The 22,758-nt window shown below is 44.3% G+C and overlaps 1 protein-coding gene, 1 non-coding gene and 1 pseudogene across 2 annotated transcripts in view; 1 reads left to right on the plus strand and 2 right to left on the minus strand.

The window, feature by feature from the left end:
* The window catches only part of LOC126236862 (uncharacterized), a 396,531-nt gene that overhangs the window by 228,888 nt on the left and 144,885 nt on the right, over positions 1-22,758 (plus strand). The window lies entirely within an intron of this gene.
* LOC126238093 (5S ribosomal RNA) lies at positions 12,664-12,781 on the minus strand (annotated as a pseudogene).
* Trnag-gcc (transfer RNA glycine (anticodon GCC)) lies at positions 18,848-18,918 on the minus strand. Its single transcript has one exon. It is a non-coding gene; the product is annotated as a tRNA-Gly (tRNA).

Raw genomic sequence — 22,758 nt, forward strand, 5'->3', positions numbered from 1 at the left:
ATCACGGTGAACGTGTAGTTGTTAGTAGCATAATCAAATTTTGAGATCCAGAATTTTCTTTCGGTTATGTTGAATTTGCGCTATGAATACATGTAAAAATGTTATTTAAAAGCAAACTACGTATGAACATTTTCTAAACGTTTGCGAACTAAATTACAGTGGAAGTCGTTTATAACGAAAAGCTGCCTACGTTACTGTAACTTTCTGTAAAGTAACTTTGGAACATTGGTATAGCACACATATTGTCCACGTGACAGTCGGCAGTGAATGCGCGGGCAGCATTTCTATCGATCTCTTCTGTTCGTACGAACAAACTTTTTCCTTTCATCACATTTTCTTCGCTTTGTCTTTCTTATAGCTTAACACGCACAAGCGTAATCCGTTTGTAATCAGCCGACCCTCACGTTCTTTTGTACCCTCTCCCCGCTTGTTTCCGCTATTTTTATGACGAAGCATAATATTTGGCGGTAGATCAGATGCACTCCTGGCAACTTTTTCAACTATCTGTCGACTCAAATGTGATTGAAAAGCAAATTGATTATGTACACGAAACTAAAGGAGCACATTTGTATTGTTTCTGTTATAATATAAGTTGCTAGCGACTTATCGTCTGAGAGTGCACTGAGTATATAAAAAAAAGTGCCTTACAGTTTTTAACTAGCAAGCTATACATTTTGCTGTATCCTGGTTTAAACTGTTCCTTTCTCCTAGACTCATATTCTTAAAAGAACTGGAAGTCGTAACCTTCTTATTAACATCCACTCCCTGACTGTACAATATTAACAGAAATTGAAACGGATACTTCATTGTTGAGAGTTAAGCGCTAAGCCGTTGAGACAGTGCAAACATGTCATCGTCTCCGGGGTTAAGTTAGACGCTGTGACTCGAGATGCAGACAGTTACCTGCGAAGCGTCACCAGAATTCTGAAAAAGGACGAACGAACAGTCTACCTGCTTGCTGCTGGTCCACTCAGTCATTTTCACATTTACAATTTTTTTCCCAAAACTGCTGTCCTCCATTCTCCGAGGATGTCCAGCGATAGAGATAGCAGAAAACACGAAATATTTATTATAGCTGATTTAAAGCATTGAGGGTGCTAATCTGCCGGCCTCCAAAGACAAGCTATGGCAGAGGCGGATGAGAATAGAGGCGTGTACTGGCGTTGTACTGCATAAGATGACCAAGCTAGGCCGTAGGAATGAGGGTTGGGTTGAACGGTGACGTTTATGTAACCCAAGAAAGGGATATTGTTACAGGGATATATGGGCCCTACACAGGGAGAGCACAGTAAAAGGCTACACTAGAACGATGACACAACTGTGGATAGGTGCGTCACGGATTGTAGCCAGGAGCAGCGCAGGGAGCGCGAATGGTCCTCCGCGGACGCGACAGTTAAACCTCTCACGGTTCGATTCGAGAAAGCCGCTTGGTTGGTTGCGTAGCGCTCCTCCATCAGTGCTGACACTACACCTTCAGCAGTGGCGATACCGCTCGTGGGCGGCCGCCTCCCAGTCCTGGTGTGCGCATACAGATTGATATATACTGAACAGCCAAAGAACCTGCCTAATATAGTGTAGGGCCCCCGCGAGCACGCAGAAATGCCGCAACACGACGTGGCGTGGACTCGACTAGTGCCTAAAGTAATGCTAGAGGGAATTGGCACCATGGATTCTGCAGGGCTGTCCATAAATCCGTAAGAGTATGAGAGGGTGAAGATCTCTTCTGAACAGCACGTTGCAAGGCATTCCAGATATGCCCAATAATGTTCATGTCTGGGGAGTTTGGGGATGAGCGGAAGTGTTTATACTCAGAAGAGTGTTTCTGGAGCCACTCTGTAGCAATACTGAACGTGTGGGGTGTCGCATTGTCCTGCTGGAATAGCCCAAGTGCGTCGGAATGCACAATATGATACGAATGGATGCAGGAATCAGACAAGATGCTTACGTACGTGCCACTTGTCAGAGTCGTATCTAGACGTATCAGGGCACCATATCACTCCAACTCCACACGCCCCACACCACTACAGAGCCTTCATCAGCTTCAACAGTGCCCTCCTGACATGCAGGGTTGGATTTATGAGGTTGTCTCCATACCCGTACACGTCCATCCCCTCGATTCAATTTGAAACTAGACTCGTTCGACCTGGCAACATGTTTACAGTGATCAACAGTTCAAAGTCGGTGTTGACGGGCCCAGGTGAGGCGTAAAGCATTGTGACGTGCAGTCATCAAGGGTACACGAGTGGGCCTTCGGCTACAAAAGCCTATATCGATGATGTTTCGTTGAATGGTTCGCACGGTGACACTTGCTGAGGGCCCAGCATTGAAATCTGCAGCAATTTGCGGAAGGGTTGCACTTCTGTCACGTTGGACGATTCTCCTCAGTCGTCGTTGGTCCCGTTCTTCCAGGATCTTTTTCCAGCCGCAGTGATGTCGGAGTATTTGATGTTTTACCGGATTCCTGATATTCACGGTACGCACATGAAATTGTCGCGCGGGAAAATCCCCATTTCGTCGCTGCCTCGGAGATGTTGTGTCCGATCACGCGTGCGCCGACTGTAACACCACGTTCAAATTCGTTTAGATCTTGATAACCTGCCATTGTAGCAGCAGTAACCAATCTAACAACTTCGGCAGACACTTGTTGTCTTATATGGGTCTTGGCGACCGCAGCGCCGTACTTTGCCTGTTTACATATCTCTGTATTTGAATAAGCACGCCTACACCAGTTTCTTTGGTGCTTCAGTGTATATCGGTTCACAAAAATCAGGAGAAAGTAAAACATTGCAGGAGAGACCGCCATAGTTCTGTTCGTAAAAGTTAAACATGTGCAGTACGGTGGTTGGACACTAATATAGAAATACCGCGAGGAATGAGTGCTTGAACATAAACGCAAATGGTAGGCACGTTGCGCAGTTCTAGTTGACCAAGTGCGACACCTGTGTAATGCCCTCAATACGTTGCAAGTGGTAGTCGTATTCAGAAGAGTGCTGTGTGTAGTTGTAATTGCATATTTAGAGCTAAGTGAATCCGATAGTGCATAAATTGTATTCCGTAACCGAGGTGGCCGAAGTGTTTGATGGTTCAAGAGGTCGTATACAGGGAAAGCGGGAAAACATTATCCGCTAAGTCACAACGCTAACGGAAGCGTGCGTTGAGTGACTGTAACTGACTGTCATTGAAGAAGATTATGACAAAACGTACGACGACGACGACAGCTGCGAAAGTCACTGCAGAACTGAACTCCTGGCCTGTCGAGACTTCGGTTCATTATTCCGCCATGTTCTGCCCGTGTTGGAGTGAATGGGTTCAGGAGGGACATAGTGCCATGCAGTATGTCAGTGGCCCCAAGCGACTAGCGCCTAACGAGAAAGACATACAGAGGGTTCCAGAAAAATGTAGAATTTCTCTGATATTTAATGTCTTTGGAACAAAACCATAACATTTGCAATTTTGTGTGGTTGCGAAGTCCATTGTTTTCTCAACGGATCTTGGAACATGTTTCCCGCAAAAGGACAGTGCAGCAATGAATGAAGTAATATTGTCATTTGAGCAATACCTAATGAAGTGGCACTGGCAGTAGGGAAATGGAAATTTGTTTTAAGTTCCTATGGGACCAAACTGCTGATATCATCGGTCCCTAGGCTTACACACTACTTAACCTAACTTAAACTAACGTACGCTAAGGACAACACACACACCCGTGCCCGAGGGAGGACTCGAACCTCCGACAGGGGGAGTCGCGCGAACCATGGCAAGGCGCGCCGCTAAAGTACGAAAACATTATGGAGGTACAACGGCATTTGCATAATGTGTACGGAACTCAACCACCAACACATAAGACAATTTATCGTACTTCGGATGAATTTGAAGCCGACGGTAACGTTCAGGATGTGCATAAGGAATGGCCTTGCTGACCAGAAACATCAGCAGGTCCAGCTCCCAGCGCTGCTGTGTTGCAACATTTTACCAGGTCACGTCAAAAATCTGTGAACCGGCTGCACGTGAAAGTAGGGTAAGCGGACCAAGCGTACGACGAATTCTGAAAGCTGCAAAGTGGAAAGTGTACATGCCAAGATCGCTGCACGTTGTGAACGAGGACGACCCAGATCGAAAGATGGAGCACTGTGAAGGCATGCTTCGGGAGGGTGAACAATTTTCAGAGATGGTTATCTGGTATGACGAGGCGCAATTCAAACTGAACAGTACTGTAAACAGCCGCAACCGCGCTTACTCGTCTCCTGAAAATCCTCATGTTCACGTGGGCAAACCTGTTAATATACCGGGTGTTAATGTGTGGTGTGGTCTGTTATCACGCGGTTTGATTGCCCCATTCTTCTTTGAAGGTATCATAACAGATGAAGTGTTGCAAATATCGATTTTACCTTTCATCCGAAAGGTGTTTAGAAATGAAAGATTTTACCTACATAACATGGATCTCCGTCTGACTACCACAGAGATGTCAAAGCCTTCTTGGACGAAAATCTACCTGGACGATGGATAGGTCGAAGAGGAACCGATTAGTAACCATCATGGCCTCCAGACCTTACACCTCTTGATTTCTGCCTAAGAGGGACCTTGAAAAATGAAGTTTCCAAATGAGCTACGGAAATCCATCGAGGCGCCCAGTGCAGCTATCTCACCGTCAACACTGACTGCCATAGTTCGGTCAATAATTCAGCAGTTGGCTGCTATTGGGGTCACTTTGAACACACAAAATAACCTTGCCCCAATGAAAGAATTGGAATGGTATGTCTTTTCTATTAATATTGACTGTCAAAGAGTGTCTACATTTTTCTGGACCCCTCGGTATTGTTCCCTCGCCTGTGCAGGATTATATTGCCACGCCACGTATCCTAAGCCAGGAGATGGGCTTGTTTGCAGCGGGACAATTACCAACACGGGCAGTGCGATGGCGTCAGCATGGCGACAGTTGTAACTTGATTAGCGCGGCAGCACCGATATACGCGCCAACAGTGGTGCATTCAGGGACACAGTGCGTCACCGCGCCGTCTTTTAGACGAGTTGTGGCTCTGTGTACAGCATCACGGTAGAAGCATCCGTGTGTGGAGTCTTCTAGGAGAGCGAACGTTGTTAGAGTGCTTCCGTCATTGTAAGGTCCCAGCGTGAAGACATGACTGGATACGCAACACGATAGCCAAACGTCCGCATAGTGCTGTTATCTTTCGACAAGATAATGCAATTAATGGCGTACTTTCTGCCGAGTTCGCATTTCGACTGCCGACCCAGTCGTCTTCCTCAGGTGCTGCGAGTTACGCTGTTATGTATAATCGTTGCGAGGACTCCAACCAGACTGTGAACTATCTTTGATCTCGTACCATTATTTATAGCAATCAGATATAAATTGCGGCGTGAGACCAAAAATATCTCAGTATGATAGGAGGCCGGGCAACGATTATACATAACAGCATAACTCGCAGCACCTGATGAAGCCGACTGGCTCGGTCGTCGAAACATTGTCCAAAAATGAAAATTCAAACTCCGTTGAACACCCGGAAGTACAATACTAGTCAGTCAAGCCGAGAGATTAAAACACAAGGCTGCATGTTACCTGTGCTGCCCTGAGCCTACTTCGATTCAGAAGATTTTGCACTGTTGTCCTTGCCAGTGCGTTCTCGAAATCTCTCCCCCATTATAAACATCTGGTGATGGGCTGTCGAGATACCATCACTCCACCACTCATAGCCACTATGATTGAAGAACTCTGGAGTCAAAGCAGCATCGACGTAATACTGAGCTGGCTTAGAGCCATTCTTACAGAGGTGGGAGCTAGCTATGTGTGCTACATTTCGGACTCTACGCGCAGATCACCTAAAAATGTAATCGTGCACTGTACTGTAGATGCACAATAAGTAAAATTTCGATATTTTCTGTCTTTTTGGTACTGTAGTGTTAACTGACAACCGTGTGTAGTAACTGTGGCTGGTTATAGTAATCTGCAGTTTCAAATGATTATCACATACCTCATCTTGCATGTAGACGAAGTTAAAATACTGTCTAAACCACACGGCATTTGTTTACAAGTATCCAGCAGCTATAGTTTCAGGAGGTACCTGCCTCATCAGCCAGCATTATGCCACTGGCTGTATATAATGTATCTATATGTATATCGTGCCCTTAGCTGTCGTATTACATTTCTCTGTGGCATAACCGATATTAATTTTGATTTTTTTGAGCATTCATCGTCTGATACGGCTTACTGGGTTCTAACAGTGGAGCATTCTGCCACAATACTTCCATACATCGTTTACCTCGTCATTATTAATCGACACTGCAGCACAGTATCGGGACTATGGCTGTCAGCGTTGACGGTGAGATAGCCGCACTGGACGCTTCGATGGATTTTCGTAGCTCATTTGGTGTAGCTGACTTCTGTTGATAAACTTCATTTTTCCGGAAGCTAGGAAGTCAGAATTCATCTTTTTGCTTATGTCCTCTGTTTTCAGTACGCTGAAAAAGTACTACAGTCTGCACGACTGGTGTTTCTTAAACCCAAATTCATTAAGATTAAAAACCAGACGATGATGATTCGTAATTCTTTGCTTCTGATCTCTACCCTAGTTGTAAATGGCAATGACCTGCAGTCCTTACCCATCACATGGGACATCGGTTGCTAGACAATTATCTGTACAGGAAAAATTTGTATAAAGAACATCTACATCTAAATCTACATGGATACTCTGCAAATCACATTCAAGTGTCTGGCAGAGGGTTCATCGAACCACCTTCACAGTTCTCTGTTATTCCAATCTCTTACAGCGCGCGGAAAGAATGAACACCTATATCTTTCCGTACGAGCTCTGATTTCCCTTATTTTATCGTGGTGATCGTTCCTCCCTATGTAGGTCGGTGTCAACAAAATATTTTCGCATTCGGAGGAGAAAGTTGGTGACTGGAATTTCGTAAGAAGATTCCGTCTCAACAAAAACGCCTTTCTTCTAATGATTTCCAGCCCAAATCCTGTATCATTTCTGTGACACTCTCTCCCATATTTCGCGATAATAAAAAACGTGCTGCCCTTCTTTGAACTTTTTCGATATACTCCGTCAGTCCTAGCTGGTAAGGATCCCACACCGCGCAGCAGTATTCTAAAAGAGGACGGACAAGCGTAGTGTAGGCAGTCTCCTTAGTAGGTCTGTTACATTTTCTAAGTGTCCTGCCAATGAAACGCAGTCTTTGGTTAGCCCTCCCCACAACATTTCCAATTTAAGTTGTTCGTAATTGTAATACCTAGGTATTTAGTTGAATTTACGTCTTTTAGATTAGACTGATTTATCGTAACCGAAGTTTAACGAGTTCCTTATAGCACTCATGTGGATGACTCCACACTTTTCGTTATTTAGGGTCAACTGCCACTTTTCGCACCATTCAGATATCTTTTCTAAATCTTTTGCAGTTTGTTTTGATCTTCTGATGACTTTATTAGTCGATAAACGACAGCGTCATCCGCAAACAACCGAAGACGGCTGCTCAGATTGTCTCCATAATCGTTTATATAGATAAGGAACAGCAAAGGGCCTTTAACACTACCTTGGGGAACGCCAGAAATCACTTCTGTTTTACTCGATGACTTTCCGTCAATTACTACGAACTGTGACCTCTCTGACAGGAAATCGCAAATCCAGTGACGTAACTGAGACGATATTCCATAAGCACGAAATTTCACTGCGAGCCGCTTGTGTGGTACAATGTCAAAAGCCTTCCGGAAATCCAGAAATGTGGAATCGATCTGAAATCCCTTGTCAATAGAAAAACTGTTAAATTTAGTTTCGTAATAAACGAAAAAAATAAAGATATGCTTTGTATCTGTACAGTGAATGATTGAGACGGTAACGAGAGAGCAGTATACCTCTGGCACAGAGTAGGCTGGAGGGATCATTAACGCGGCCAGTGAACTCTAGAAATAAATCCTTTCCACTCTGAACGCCTTCCGACAGCAGCCCAGATAGCGTTATCGAGAGAACTGGGGCGCCGCGCCAGTAATCGGCGTCCGCTCATTTGACTTGCATGGGGGTCCGTGCTGCATGCTAGGCGAAGCGGGCGCGCCGGAAGTGGCGCCAGCGCGATGCGGGACGATAGGGGCCGCCACTGGCGCCAGGACAATGACCACTGGCGGGCATCGCGTGACGCACCACCTCGGCCGGCCGCTGACCACCGGGGCCCACACTCTCCCCCTACACAATGCACCACTTCCGCGTTTTCTTTCCCTCTTATCGCTCGCACGAGAGGCTATTCGTGGCAGGCCTCCTTCATTTATTTCCTCCAGAGGAAAAATTCGTTCCTTCCTACAACCAGTGATCGTGGTGTGTATTGCTAGGATAATTTCTTCAGCCCATATATAAAATCGCTATCATTGCAGGTACATTCGCGTTTTTTTTCTATGTACAGGGTTATTCTTAAGTACCGACGGAGCGTTAGAAGACGACTGTGCGAAAAGTGTGTTATAGGCAAAAATAACACGTGTCAGTGGATGGAGAATCTTTCCAAGTTTCGATTCGTAATACACGCCGTGGCCTAGTTGTAGAGTGAACCACTGAGGGGGAGGGGACAAGTATATCAGAACAAGTAGACAAATCTTTCCGCTCTGTACTGACTCATCGAATTAGTTCGCTTCTGCAAATAGGAAACCCAGTGATCAGACCGAGCGAGGTGGCGCAGTGGTTAGCACACTGGACTCGCATTCGGGAGGACGACGGTTCAATTCCGTCTCCGGCCATCCTGATTTAGGTTTTCCGTGATTTCCCTAAATCGTTTCAGGCGAATGCCGAGATGGTTCCTTTGAAAGGGCACGGCCGATTTCCTTCCCAATCCTTCCCCAACCCGAGCTTGCGCTCCGTCTCTAATGACCTCGTTGTCGACGGGACGTTAAACACTAACCACCACCACCACCCAGTGATCATGTTTCCAAAGCGGGCCGCTGGCGTTGCGCTTCCCTGGGCAGCAGTAGCAACTACAGCGACCAGAGTGAACTGCACGCATTTTTTGACGTTTGCCGAGTTACAGACAGTGCGCATATAACGCACCTGTAATGTGAGAGTTAAAAACTGAGAGAAATGCGCTGTCCACTGACATCTGCCTGTCTTCGGACGTCTTATAGTTTTGGCGCAATTGTCTGCGGAAACCCCGCGTGTATGCAGGGTGATTCAGGAGAAAAGGTACATGCTTTGAGGGGTGGTGGTATTGGTGATTCTGAACAAAAAAGCTTCATATCGACGTATGTCCTATTCTGAATGGTTTCCTAGACAGCCGAGACAGAACATCTTTCATGTCAGTTTTGTACGTTTTTCTTGAATAACTCGAAAACTGCAGCCTCTAGCTAAAACGCGTCGCCGTGCAAAATTAAACCACATTAAGTTTCAAAATCTTAAACATGGCTGCGAAACAGCAACTGCGTAAATCTGAAGAGGTTGAAAAATCAGCCAACCAGTTGCAAATAAAGGTTTATTAGCCCTTGACCTAGGTTTCGATATTTGTGAAAATATCTTCTTCAGGCCCACTACTTCTGAAGAAGATTTTTACAAATATCGAAACCTAGGTCGAAGGCTAATGAACTTTTATTTGCAACTGGTTGCCTGATTTTTCAACCTCTCCACATTAAATTTCCTACAAAAAGAGGTCGTGTTCAATTTTCTCTATGGTTAATGGTTAGGATGAAGTGAGCGAGAACATATTGAAAATGTCGAGCGACGCGCTTACGCTTAGCTTAGGTAGTTTTTGTAGACAAGTGTCCTGTATAAAATTGTCCGTCTTGAATTCTTCTACACTATTGTGGTACGTTGTAAACAATGCCAATGTAGTGAATAATACAGAAAATAAATAACAATGTACATTAAACGTGTTCTTGGAAGCCATTCGCAATAGGGCGTATGTCCATATGAAGTTTGTTCTGGCGTAACCACAAACGCCGGAACGAAGACGCGGAACGCAAGACCAGAGAAGGCAATGAGGAAACGGCGGCCAATGGTACGCGGAATTGGACCGTGCCGCGCCAGGAGCGCCCCCCCTGCAAAATGTGAATTAAAGCGACGCTCCTGCCAGCCTCGGCCGCTCAGATAGGCCCGAGTCTGCAACGTGATTAGTGCTACGCTGTCAGATCCGTATCCAGTGGTTCCTTGGACTCTGTGTATAGCAAGAACTGTTCTGTTTTCATGTCGTCTACCGCTAGCGACATTTGCTGCACTAAAGTTTATTGTCAGTTGCTTTCTAGAAATAAAACTACTAATGTTATTTGTTTGAAATTGTTGTATAGCATTCCGAGAATGCTACATCCCGTAGGCACCCTATTAGCGGCGAGTGGGCAAGACCCCACAAGGTTTTTTTTGTTCAGGATCGCCTATATTATCACCAAAGCATTTACGTTTCCTCCTGACTGACCCTGTACAATGAGTAACTTGTATAATTTATATCATTATGCCCAACTGAGGACGATAATTAAACTCATTTAGCTGGAGCATTCGCTTTCTTCTTCTCCAAAAGTATCTCCATTTTCTTGCTGAAGTTTCTCTTCGGAGCTATCGTCCTGGTTATGTTAATTCCAGTTCTCGTCGTGGATTCAAACTGATGATTCTCGACAGGTGTGCTGAACGTATCTCAACCCATACCATGTTACCCATAATGCCCATTGCCTGGAGTTTGAGCAACTAATTTTCCTTAACTGTCATTGAGATGACAAGACGGAGAATTCTTTTGGTCAGCTTGTCATAATTCATTCTGACGATTTCACTGTAAGATTTTTATGGTCTGCTTCTGAATCAAGTACGCTAACAGAGTTCCTGAGATTTCCTTTTCATCCAAGTTGCACCTAAGCAAACTGGGCTAGTATTGTTCACAACAAAAAAAGTTATGGCGGGGATTGTTTTCGAATCTATAAGTAAAGGTAAAACTTACTCTTCCAGAAAAAAAAACTTGAAGATGCCGTTAACGTAAAAGGCGAAATGCGTGTTGAACGTAAATACGTATTATACTGGATCAAGAAAAAGGTATATTAATATGTAAAACGAATATTTATGTACTTTCTGCGAAAAAATGATTACACCACCAAACTTGATATTTTAAGAATTTCTTACGAATTTAACTGTGATGAAAAGGTGTTTACGGCTGTCACCTGCTGGTTTAGATACCTGAGAGTAGACGTCTGTGACACAGCAACATGAAAGTTGATCCCACATTATGAAATATGTTCCAGTATCGGTACTGAAGGCTTTGAAAAGTAGCATAACGTTTTTAAATATATTTTTTCAATAAGTATTTCCAGGCAACTATGTTCTCTTGCTTTTTGTGATATGAGAGATACTTACTTTATGGATAGTCCTACTAAACAACTTCTTAGTCGATTGCAGACCAGATGAATCAGCCTCCGTAGCCAAGGTCGCTAATGTACACCTATATAATGGTGCTCGACTTTGGGGTCACTGGTTGGAAAAAAAGCGGGATTAGGTTTTAACGTCCCGTCGACATCGAGGTCATTAGAGATGGAGCACGAGATCCGACTGTGTCAAGAGTGGCAATGAAATAGGCCCTTCCCTTTCAAAGGAACCAACCCGGCATTTGCCTGAGGCCATTCAGGGAAATCACAGAAAACGTAATTCTGGATGGCCTCCCAAACGTGAGTCCAGTGTGCTAAACACAGCATCACCTCGCTCGGTAATTAGTTCGAATCATGTTGGTAGATGTCATTTTGACCATCACTTTTCGGATGGCAAGGGGAGAGGAGGTACTGACACCAGACTTCGCACTGATGTCGTAGGTGAGATTCCTCCGCAGTGTCACAAGGATTCTCAGCAGTGACCCGGCTGATTATGAATCGCCCGTCGGGGTGGGGCGTTAAGGCGGCCAATCCCCTTGTTGCTATTCGAGAGTAGTAGTCTGTGTACCGACACCTGTTTCACTTCTGCCATTCTCTCATCATCATACGCTGGCGTCCGTAATCACCAAACTTCCTGCCCCTTTTTGCCATTTGAGATTTTAAATTTTCAGTAGTGGCCTAACAGTATTGCTACCGTATACGAATAAAAACAACTATTGACATATATTTTCTACCTTTATCTCCTAAATTATTGGATACGATGATTTTAATTGTAGGAAAATGTAATTTCAGATTGGTAAATCAGAGAGGTGGAACTCGTATTAGCAATACTAAACGTGTGGGTGATGCTCATCTTTCAGCTATCAAACTAATCTTCCTTCAAAAACAATTGACTGGATAACTGTCAAACGCTTGGGATACAGTAATTTCGTGTACTTCATGTCAAATCAATTTCTGATTCGAACGTACTTGCAGGTGTAAATCAAGCAGTCCAGGTGTGAATCAAGCAGTCAGTTTGGACTTTTAAGCTAATCATTGGGATGTTGGTAAACAGGGCAGTACCACAATCGCAACAATGGGAAGAGTCCAAAATCGACTCGTTAATTGCCATATGTTCTGCATTCAAGATTTACATGCACTCCATCTGCAGGCCACAAGTGGCCCACCGGGACCACCCGACCGCCGTGTCATCCTCAGCTGAGGATGCGGATAGGAGGGGCGTGTGGTCAGCACACCACTCTCCCAGTCGTAATGATGGTTTTCGTTGACCGGAGCCGCTACTATTCGGTCGAGTAGCTCCTCAATTGGCATCACGAGGCTGAGTGCACCCCGAAAAATGGCAACAGCGCATCGTGACCCGGATGGTCACCCACCCAAGTGCCGGCCACGCCCGACAGCGCTTAACTTAGGTGATCTGACGGGAACCGGTGTATCCACTGCAGCAAGGCCGTTGCCCTTATTCAAGATTTACAACGCAATGTAAAATGAATATTAAACAATAAAATCTGGAGGAACGAGTGTACTAATGTTGACTCTCAAGTTCACAAATAGGCCGTAGCATCTCGCCTTTTTATGCCGACTGTGGCTGGCGGTTCCCCACGAGGACCTATGTGATGGACACGGACGCTGCGTGTTGAATGTTTCAGGACGCCGACAGAAATCATGCTGTGTGTCGCCATTAGGTCTTACTTAAAAACTTGGGCCCAACAAGAAAACAGCAGCCTGTCAGGTTTCTGTTGGCACCCTTGAAATTATCTAAATACGTAAAATATAGACAGAAGTTATCTAAAAATAAAAATATACTGAAAGTTATCCAAATAAATAAAAATATGTCTGGAGTACTCTGTTTATGATTGTAAGCCAACGCTGTGATAATAAATGAACTGTCATAATGGATCTTTTACTGTCGTAATGTGAAAGACAAGCTGCACTGTAAAGGTAATTAATTGTCGTGATGAAAAGGGAAGTCTTTCATACTGTAAAAGTTAGCAATCTGACTGCAAGAATTTTGAACAGTATAAACTGCTTGAATAATTAACTTGGACATGAAACCTAGCCCCCCATGAACCATGGACCTTGCCGTTGGTGGGAAGGCTTGCGTGCCTCAGCGATACAGATGGCCGTACCGTAGGTGCAACCACAACGGAGGGGTATCTGTTGAGAGGCCAGACAAACATGTGGTTCCTGAAGAGGGGCAGCAGCCTTTTCAGTAGTTGCAGGGGCAACAGGCTGGATTATTGACTGATCTGGCCTTGTAACATTAACCAAAACGGCCTTGCTGTGCTGGTACTGCGAACGGCTGAAAGCAAGGGGAAACTACAGCCGTAATTTTTCCCGAGGACATGCAGCTTTACTGTATGATTAAATGATGATGGCGTCCTCTTGGGTAAAATATTCCGGAGGTAAAATAGTCCCCCATTCGGATCTCCGGGCGGGGACTACTCAAGAGGACGTCGTTATCAGGAGAAAGAAAACTGGCGTTCCACGAATCGGAGCGGGGAATGTCAGATCCCTTAATCGGGCAGGTAGGTTAGAAAATTTAAAAAGGGAAATGGATAGGTTAAAGTTAGATATAATGGGAATTAGTGAAGTTCGGTGGCAGGAGGAACAAGACTTTTGGTCAGGTGATTACAGGGTTATAAATACAAAATCAAATAGGGGTAATGCAGGAGTAGGTTTAATAATGACTAAAAAAATAGGAGTGCGGGTTAGCTACTACAAACAGCATAGTGAACGCATTATTGTGGCCAAGATAGACACAAAGCCCATGCCTACTACAGTAGTACAAGTTTATATGCCAACTAGCTCTGCAGGTGATGAAGAAATTGATGAAATGTATGACGAGATAAAAGAAATTATTCAGGTAGTGAAGGGAGACGAAAATTTAATAGTCATGGGTGACTGGAATTCTTCAGTAGGAAAAGGGAGAGAATGAAACATAGTAGGTGAATTGGGTAACAGAAGAAATATTGAATTTAATTGATGAAAGGAGAAAATATAAAAATGCAGTAAATGAAGCAGGCAAAAAGGAATACAAACGTCTCAAAAATGATATCGACAGGAAGTGCAAAATGGTTAAGCAGGGATGGCTAGAGGACAAATGTAAGGATGTAGAGGCTTGTCTCACTAGGGGTAAGATAGATACTGCCTACAGGAAAATTAAAGAGACCTTTGGAGAGAAGAGATCCACTTGTATGAATATCAAGAGCTCAGATGGCAACCCAGTTCTAAGCAAAGAAGGGAAGGCAGAAAGGTGGAAGGAGTATATAGAGGCTTTATACAAGGGCGATGTACTTGAGGACAATATTATGGAAATGGAAGAGGATGTAGATGTAGACGAAATGGGAGATAAGATACTGCGTGAAGAGTTTGACAGAGCACTGAAAGACCTGAGTCGAAACAAGGCCCCGGGAGTAGACAGCATTCCATTGGAACTTTTGACGGCCTTGGGAGAGCCAGTCCTGACAAAACTTTACCATCTGGTGAGCAAGATGTATGAAACAGGCGAAATACCCTCAGACTTCAAGAAGAATATAATAATTCCAATCCCAAAGAAAGAAGGTGTTGACAGATGTGAAAATTACCGAACTATCAGTTGAATAAGTCACAGCTGCAAAATACTAACGCGAATTCTTTATAGACGAATGGAAAAACTGGTAGAAGCGGACCTCGGGGAAGATCAGTTTGGATTCCGTAGAAATCTTGGAACACGTGAGGCAATACTAACCTTACGACTTATCTTAGAAGAAAGATTAAGAAAAGGCAAACCTACGTTTCTAGCATTTGTAGACTTAGAGAAAGCTTTTGACAATGTTAACTGGGATACTCTCTTTCAAATTCTGAAGGTGGCAGGGGTAAAATACAGGGAGCGAAAGGCTATTTAGAATTTGTACAGAAACCAGATAGCAGTTATAACAGTCGAGGGGTATGAAAGGGAAGCAGTGGTTGGGAAAGGAGTGAGACAGTGTTTCTGCCTCTCCCCGATGTTATTCAATCTGTATATTGAGCAAGCAGTAAAGGAAACAAAAGAAAAATTCGGAGTAGGTATTAAAATTCATGGAGAAGAAGTAAAAAGTTTGAGGTTCGCCGATGACATTGTAATTCTGTCAGAGACAGCAAAGGACTTGGAAGAGCAGTTGAACGGAATGGACAGTGTCTTGAAAGGAGGATATAAGATGAACATCAACTAAAGCAAAACGAGGATAATGGAATGTAGTCAAATTAATCGGGTGATGCTGAGGGAATTAGATTAGGAAATGAGACACTTAAAGTAGTAAAGGAGTTTTGCTATTTATGGAGTAAAATAACTGATGATGGTCGAAGTAGAGAGGATATAAAATGTAGATTGGCAATGGCAAGGAAATCGTTTCTGAAGAAGAGAAATTTGTTAACATCGAGTATAGATTTAAGTGTCAGGAAGTCGTTTCTGAAAGTATTTGTATGGAGTGTAGCCATGTATGGAAGTGAAACATGGACGTGGACAAGAAGAGAATAGAAGCTTTCGAAATGTGGTGCTACAGAAGAATGCTGAAGATAAGGTGGGTAGATCACGTAACTAATGAGGAGGTATTGAATAGGATTGGGGAGAAGAGAAGTTCGTGGCACATCTTGACTAGAAGAAGGGATCGGTTGGTAGGACATGTTTTGAGGCATCAAGGGATCACAAATTTAGCATTGGAGGGTAGCGTGGAGGATAAAAATCGTAGAGGGAGACCAAGAGATGAATACATTAAGCAGATTCAGAAGGATGTAGGTTGCAGTAGGTACTGGGAGATGAAGAAGCTTGCACAGGATAGAGTAGCATGGAGAGCTGCATCAAACCAGTCTCAGGACTGAAGACCAAAAAAAAAAACTGAAACTTAGAGCAAGAGGATTTGAAAAATTTGATCACAAAAACTGTCTCTAAATAACATAAGTAAGGCCTGATTGAACAAATAAAAAAATCATAATATTTTCTCCTTGCCTCTATTCTACCCGCCCGGCTAGCCGCGCGGTCAGCTACCTCTCAGGAATATACAAAATTGCAGCGCCTGTGTTGTGAAGAGGTACGAGAAGTGTTCCTTCGGACACGCATGCATGTCCGAAGGGAAGTTCCATGGCACTTCTTCACAACATACTATTTGGTATTTATCGGCCAGTACCGGACTACGACTTACAAATAAAATGTCTCCCATGTACGGGAACAATGTTAATGGGATGTACGAGTACGGCTGTGACACATGGACGACGATATATGGAAGTCTGGGTGTGGCCGTCAGTCGTGCTCGGGTAGCCGACACAGTTAATGCGACCGTTCGCGTATTGCGGGGAATCAGGGTTAGAGTCCAGCGGTGCAACAAATTTTCATTGTCATTTCCATTATATGAGGTGGTTTATAAACGCAAATGCGAATACATTTCATTTCTCCCGGGAATATATCCCGGTGCTCCCGACGGCTTTATTCATGCAAGGAGCTTGTCTAACGGTCGCCACCATCTTGGTGACCACCAATAATAGTTTGAAAGGCGTTACCTTAAAATTAACCTTGCCCAAAATTGCTACACACTACTTAATCTAACTTAAACTAACTTATGCTAAGAACAAAACACACACACACACATGCCCGAGGGAGGACTCGAACCTCCGGCGGGAGGGGCCGCGCAGTCCGCGACATGATGTCTCAAACCGCGCGTCCACACCGCGCGGCACTGCTACGGTCGCAGGTTCGAATCCTGCCTCGGGCATGGATGTGTGTGATGGCCTTGGGTTAGTTAGGTTTAAGTAGTTCTAAGTTCTAGGGGGACTGATGACCTCAGATGTTAAGTCCCATAGTGCTCAGAGCCATTTGAACCAAAATTGCTTCTGTACAGAAGGAATAATATTCCTTAATTTCCGTCTCACTCTGTCTCGCGAATACAAAGAAAGTCGGGAGGCTGTCTTTCACTTATTTTATTTTGTAGCTTAATTGCCTCATAAAATAACTGTATCGTACAGTAAAAAATTAACGTTGAAATTAAAAGTTTTGGCGATTATTCTCGAAAAATAAAAATCTGTTTGCCAGTTCGTATCACGAGAACATCGTTATAGTCGGTAGTCGTGCAGCTGTACAAAAAGTTCGTTACTATTGTATGGTCATGAGTCCTAAGGTTTGTTTGATGGTCCTCTCCATTCTTGTCGCTGGCCAGCTATATTGTTCGTTTAAGTATAACTGCTGCACGCCACAATCGCAGCGATACCAATATCCTGCCCCTCTGTGTACACTACGTCCACGTCTACTCTCCGCAGTCCTACAGTCGTCAGCAACGACTCTTGACATAATAGCTACCCAAACCGGTCTACCTCTTCGATTCATTGCGTCCTTTAGCAGGGTACTAACGTTTTCTTGTAGGCAAGTTTGCAGAATGTCTTCATTAGTTACTCTATCAGTCCATCTTATCTACGTCAGGCTTCTAATAGGTCCCTTTCTGTCGGTCCCACTCGACGTTTCGCACCAACACAGATCTGTTCATGAATATTTTTGTGCTTTCAGCGTCTATATTTTTAGATGTTAGCATCTGTTTCTATTTCCTAGAAAGCAAAAGGCCGCGCGGGATTAGCCTAGTGGTCTAAGGCGCTGCAGTCATGAGCTGTGCGGCTGGTCCCGACGGAGGTTCGAGTCCTCCCTCGGGCATGGGTGTGTGTGTTTGTCTTTAGGATAATTTAGGTTAAGTAGTGTTTAAGCTTAGGGACTGATGACCTTAGCAGTTAAGTCCCATAAGATTTCACACACATTTGAACATTTTTTTTTTTAGAAAGCAAAATTGATTCATTTGAAAAAAAAATCAATGAATGGAAAAGAGCATAGATCCCACAGCGATTGTTATATAATAAAATGTACTTGCAAGGAGATAGATAAAGGGACTTCTTTGCTGAGTTGATCGTGATAAAGAACGACAAACGAGAAGCTAGTAAGATGTGTGTAGGCGACATCTTGGAACTAGTGTATCTAGAAGCTGAAGGTCGCCGAGAACTCTTCTGACGAAGATGAGGAAGATGATTGAGCATGTTGTTACATATAAACAGTGAAGGATAGGAGGGCGCAAAGCAAGACATTATCAGACAGTCCGTAAGACATAATTTTGTATGAAGACTGCATGTAAACGGTGAGGCATTTGTTAGGAGACTGTGTTCCAGAGTTTCTGTTTGCTATTGACAGACATCAAACATACATCTGTGTAGCCCCCCCCCCCCCCCTCTTCCCACCATCATCCTCCACTGAGAGAAGTTAAACGCTGTAGCCACCTAGCGATTACGTGGGCTGTTATGCAGGCAGCAGTCGGAACTCGTAGCGAGCAGTGGCAGCTAGATAGCGCTTGCGTCCCATCTGCCGCCTCAGGGAAAGCTGCGTCACTCCCACGTCTCAGTAGCTCAGCAGAGGCGATACGCTGTTGCGTAATGACAAGATACTTTTGTAGTTGTTTTTTTTTTTTTCTTTTTTGCTTGCAACTTAGGAACAATATCCATACTACCTATGGGCAAATTGGCTCGGCTACCTAAAAATGATGCATCGGCCGGGAATCGAACCCGGGCCGCCCGCGTGGCAGGCGAGCATTCTACCACTGAACCACCGATGCTTCGGTATTTGACGTTAGTACTGAAGCTATAGTAAAGATGTATTCATTTGTGAAGTATTTTTTTTAGTTTTTGTAGACTGATATTCAATGTACTCCCCGTACCGAACCTTACGATGCGCGATCGCCAGAAACCTCCTTGCCACACAAAAAGGACTGCAGGCACGTGCTGTATTGCTGCACATCCCATAGTCATGCAGTCTTGCTCCTCTCTTCGTAAAAAAATATTGTTGTTATCTTATTTAATTATACGAAAGAAGAAAAGTTGAACAATTACAAATTAACTAAATGTCAGAATTAATAAAAGTTCAAATACTTCTACACAGTTCTGACTCGATAGAATGTTTATAAACTCATCAACTGTTCCAGCTTTGTTTGTAAAGCCAGGAATACCAAAATGGTTTATGTGAATCCATATCTGCTAAAATGTAAGATGACTCGTGATTTACGACAATGCTGGTAATTTTTAATTCAGCCTAAAAAAGTTTCAGCCTCACTAATTTTCAATCATAATTAATTTAGTTTTTAAGATATGACAGCCTCAATATCAAAGTTACATTTCAAACCTCACAAATGCTGATCTATTTTCATTTTGTAATAATCTGGCGCCCCATTAAAGATGAGTTTTCCTGCTGTATGAGAAAAAAGAAAAGAAAGAAACGAGAACTTCAGAGTTCACTGTCTCTCCGTATAACTTTCCCAAAGAAGTCATAATTTCACTACTGCACCTTAACAGACTACAGAAAACTGTCGTTAGTCGGTTGCGAGATTTATAAAGAACTAATTGAAATAAAATGATTACAAACAGCGTTCATCAAAAAACTGTAACACTTCCAAATTGTAGAAGATGTGTTTGTATCTCTGTACGTATAAACATAAGTGGAACAAAACCACTCGCAAGACAGCACACGTTTAACATTTGTCACCAGAAGGCCGCTAGATATTGTGGCCTGAACGGAGGGAAAAGAGAAAATGTCAGAATTCTCTTTCACATGTAGGCTATAATATTGTTTTTTTTTTTTTTTTTTAAGCGCTGTGTTCTCATTGGAACGCAAGGAATGCACGGAGGGGATAAAGAAAGTCAAGTGGCGGTTTGAGAAGCGAAAAGAGAAGGAAATACACTCCTGGAAATTGAAATAAGAACACTGTGAATTCATTGTCCCAGGAAGGGGAAACTTTATTGACACATTCCTGGGGTCAAATACATCACATGATCACACTGACAGAACCACAGGCACATAGACACAGGCAACAGAGCATGCACAATGTCGGCACTAGTACAGTGTATATCCACCTTTCGCAGCAATGCAGGCTGCTATTCTCCCATGGAGACGATCGTAGAGATGCTGGATGTAGTCCTGTGGAACGGCTTGCCATGCCATTTCCACCTGGCGCCTCAGTTGGACCAGCGTTAGTGCTGGACGTGCAGACCGCGAGAGACGACGCTTCATCCAGTCCCAAACATGCTCAATGGGGGACAGATCCGGAGATCTTGCTGGCCAGGGTAGTTGACTTACACCTTCTAGAGCACGTTGGGTGGCACGGGATACATGCGGACGTGCATTGTCCTGTTGGAACAGCAAGTTCCCTTGCCGGTCTAGGAATGGTAGAACGATGGGTTCGATGACGGTTTGGATGTACCGTGCACTATTCAGTGTCCCCTCGACGATCACCAGTGGTGTACGGCCAGTGTAGGAGATCGCTCCCCACACCATGATGCCGGGTGTTGGCCCTGTGTGCCTCGGTCGTATGCAGTCCTGATTGTGGCGCTCACCTGCACGGCGCCAAACACGCATACGACCATCATTGGCACCAAGGCAGAAGCGACTCTCATCGCTGAAGACGACACGTCTCCATTCGTCCCTCCATTCACGCCTGTCGCGACACCACTGGAGGCGGGCTGCACGATGTTGGGGCGTGAGCGGAAGACAGCCTAACGGTGTGCGGGACCGTAGCCCAGCTTCATGGAGACGGTTGCGAATGGTCCTCGCCGATACCCCAGGAGCAACAGTGTCCCTAATTTGCTGGGAAGTGGCGGTGCGGTCCCCTACGGCACTGCGTAGGATCCTACGGTCTTGGCGTGAATCCGTGCGTCGCTGCGGTCCGGTCCCAGGTCGACGGGCACGTGCACCTTCCGCCGACCACTGGCGACAACATCGATGTACTGTGGAGACCTCACGCCCCACGTGTTGAGCAATTCGGCGGTACGTCCACCCGGCCTCCCGCATGCCCACTATACGCCCTCGCTCAAAGTCCGTCAACTGCACATACGGTTCACGTCCACGCTGTCGCGGCATGCTACCAGTGTTAAAGACTGCGATGGAGCTCCGTATGCCACGGCAAACTGGCTGACACTGACGGCGGCGGTGCACAAATGCTGCGCAGCTAGCGCCATTCGACGGCCAACACCGCGGTTCCTGGTGTGTCCGCTGTGCCGCGCGTGTGATCATTGCTTGTACAGCCCTCTCGCAGTGTCCGGAGCAAGTATGGTGGGTCTGACACACCGGTGTCAATGTGTTCTTTTTTCCATTTCCAGGAGTGTATTTAGTTACTGTCAACTCCAGCAAGTGGACGAGCTGCATTAACCCGAGTACCTACATTGTGTACTAGTAGAAAGTCAATTTTGTGTTTTGATTTTAATAACGTCTTGTTTACGTGAATGACACACTGTGATAAGTTGTTGAACCGGTCTTCAGGAGAGGACACGGATTACAGAATAAAAAATATAGTGTTATTTTTTAATATACATACTATTGTTCATATCTTCGTAACGAACAAAGGTACAAGAAAGGCAATCGTGCTCGTTAGTGTAGCTAAACAACATACGCTTGATACATTTTTTAATTTACAAATAAAACAATTTCTACGTTAGTCACTTGTTTGTTTTCCCTCTACGCGCTTCTATGTTTCGCACCGTTATCTTCAGGTGGAGAACTGTTTATTTACATAGTTGGTGTTGGTGAGGAGTGCAGACATCTTTTCACAGCAGCGGACCAAGGGCAGTGTAGGTTATGTTGCTTTTTTTGCTAATGATAAAAATTGTTTATTTAGAAAAGGCACTTCTGAGGTTAAAAAAGACGAACTTCTGACAGTGAAATGTACTTACTGGACGGTAGAGTCTTAAAAAGTATGCATACTGTTGCCTGATATATGTCCTTTCCACTGTACATTACGTTTACACTGTCACTTCAGACATGTTGTACATGTTACAGATATGATTTTTTATATTGTGTACAAATAAAAAAGATTAATGGTTTCCTTTTTTTAAAAATGTGAACGGTCTGCACCAGAACATGGACTTCTACACAATTCAGTCTATATTCAGGTGCAGCCCATTCATATTTTTAAAAAAGGAAAAACATATTTGTGTAGAAACCAATTAATCGTTTATGTTTGTATTCAATATAAACAAGCATATCTGCAACATGTACAACATGTCTGAAGTGACAGTTTAAACGTAATGTACAGTGGAGAAGACATACAACAGGTAGCAGTATGCAGAATTTTTACGACACTGGCGTCCCTGTAACTAATTTCGCTGTCAGAAATTCATGATTTTTAACTTCAGAAGTGTCTTTTGTATATACACAATTTTTACCATTAGCAAAAGAAAAAAATGGCTCTGAGCACTATGGGACTTAACATCCGTGGTCATCAGTCCCCTAGAACTTAGAACTACTTAAACCTAACTAACCTAAGGACATCACACACATCCATGCCCGAGGCAGGATTCGAACCTGCGACCGTAGCAGTCGCGCGGTTCCGGGCTGAGCGCCTAGAACCGCGAGACCACCGCGGCCGGCCAGCAGAAGAAGCAACGTAACCTACACTACCCCTGGCCTG

This window comes from Schistocerca nitens, chromosome 2 (assembly GCF_023898315.1).
Source record: "Schistocerca nitens isolate TAMUIC-IGC-003100 chromosome 2, iqSchNite1.1, whole genome shotgun sequence".
Classification (NCBI taxonomy): domain Eukaryota; kingdom Metazoa; phylum Arthropoda; class Insecta; order Orthoptera; family Acrididae; genus Schistocerca; species Schistocerca nitens.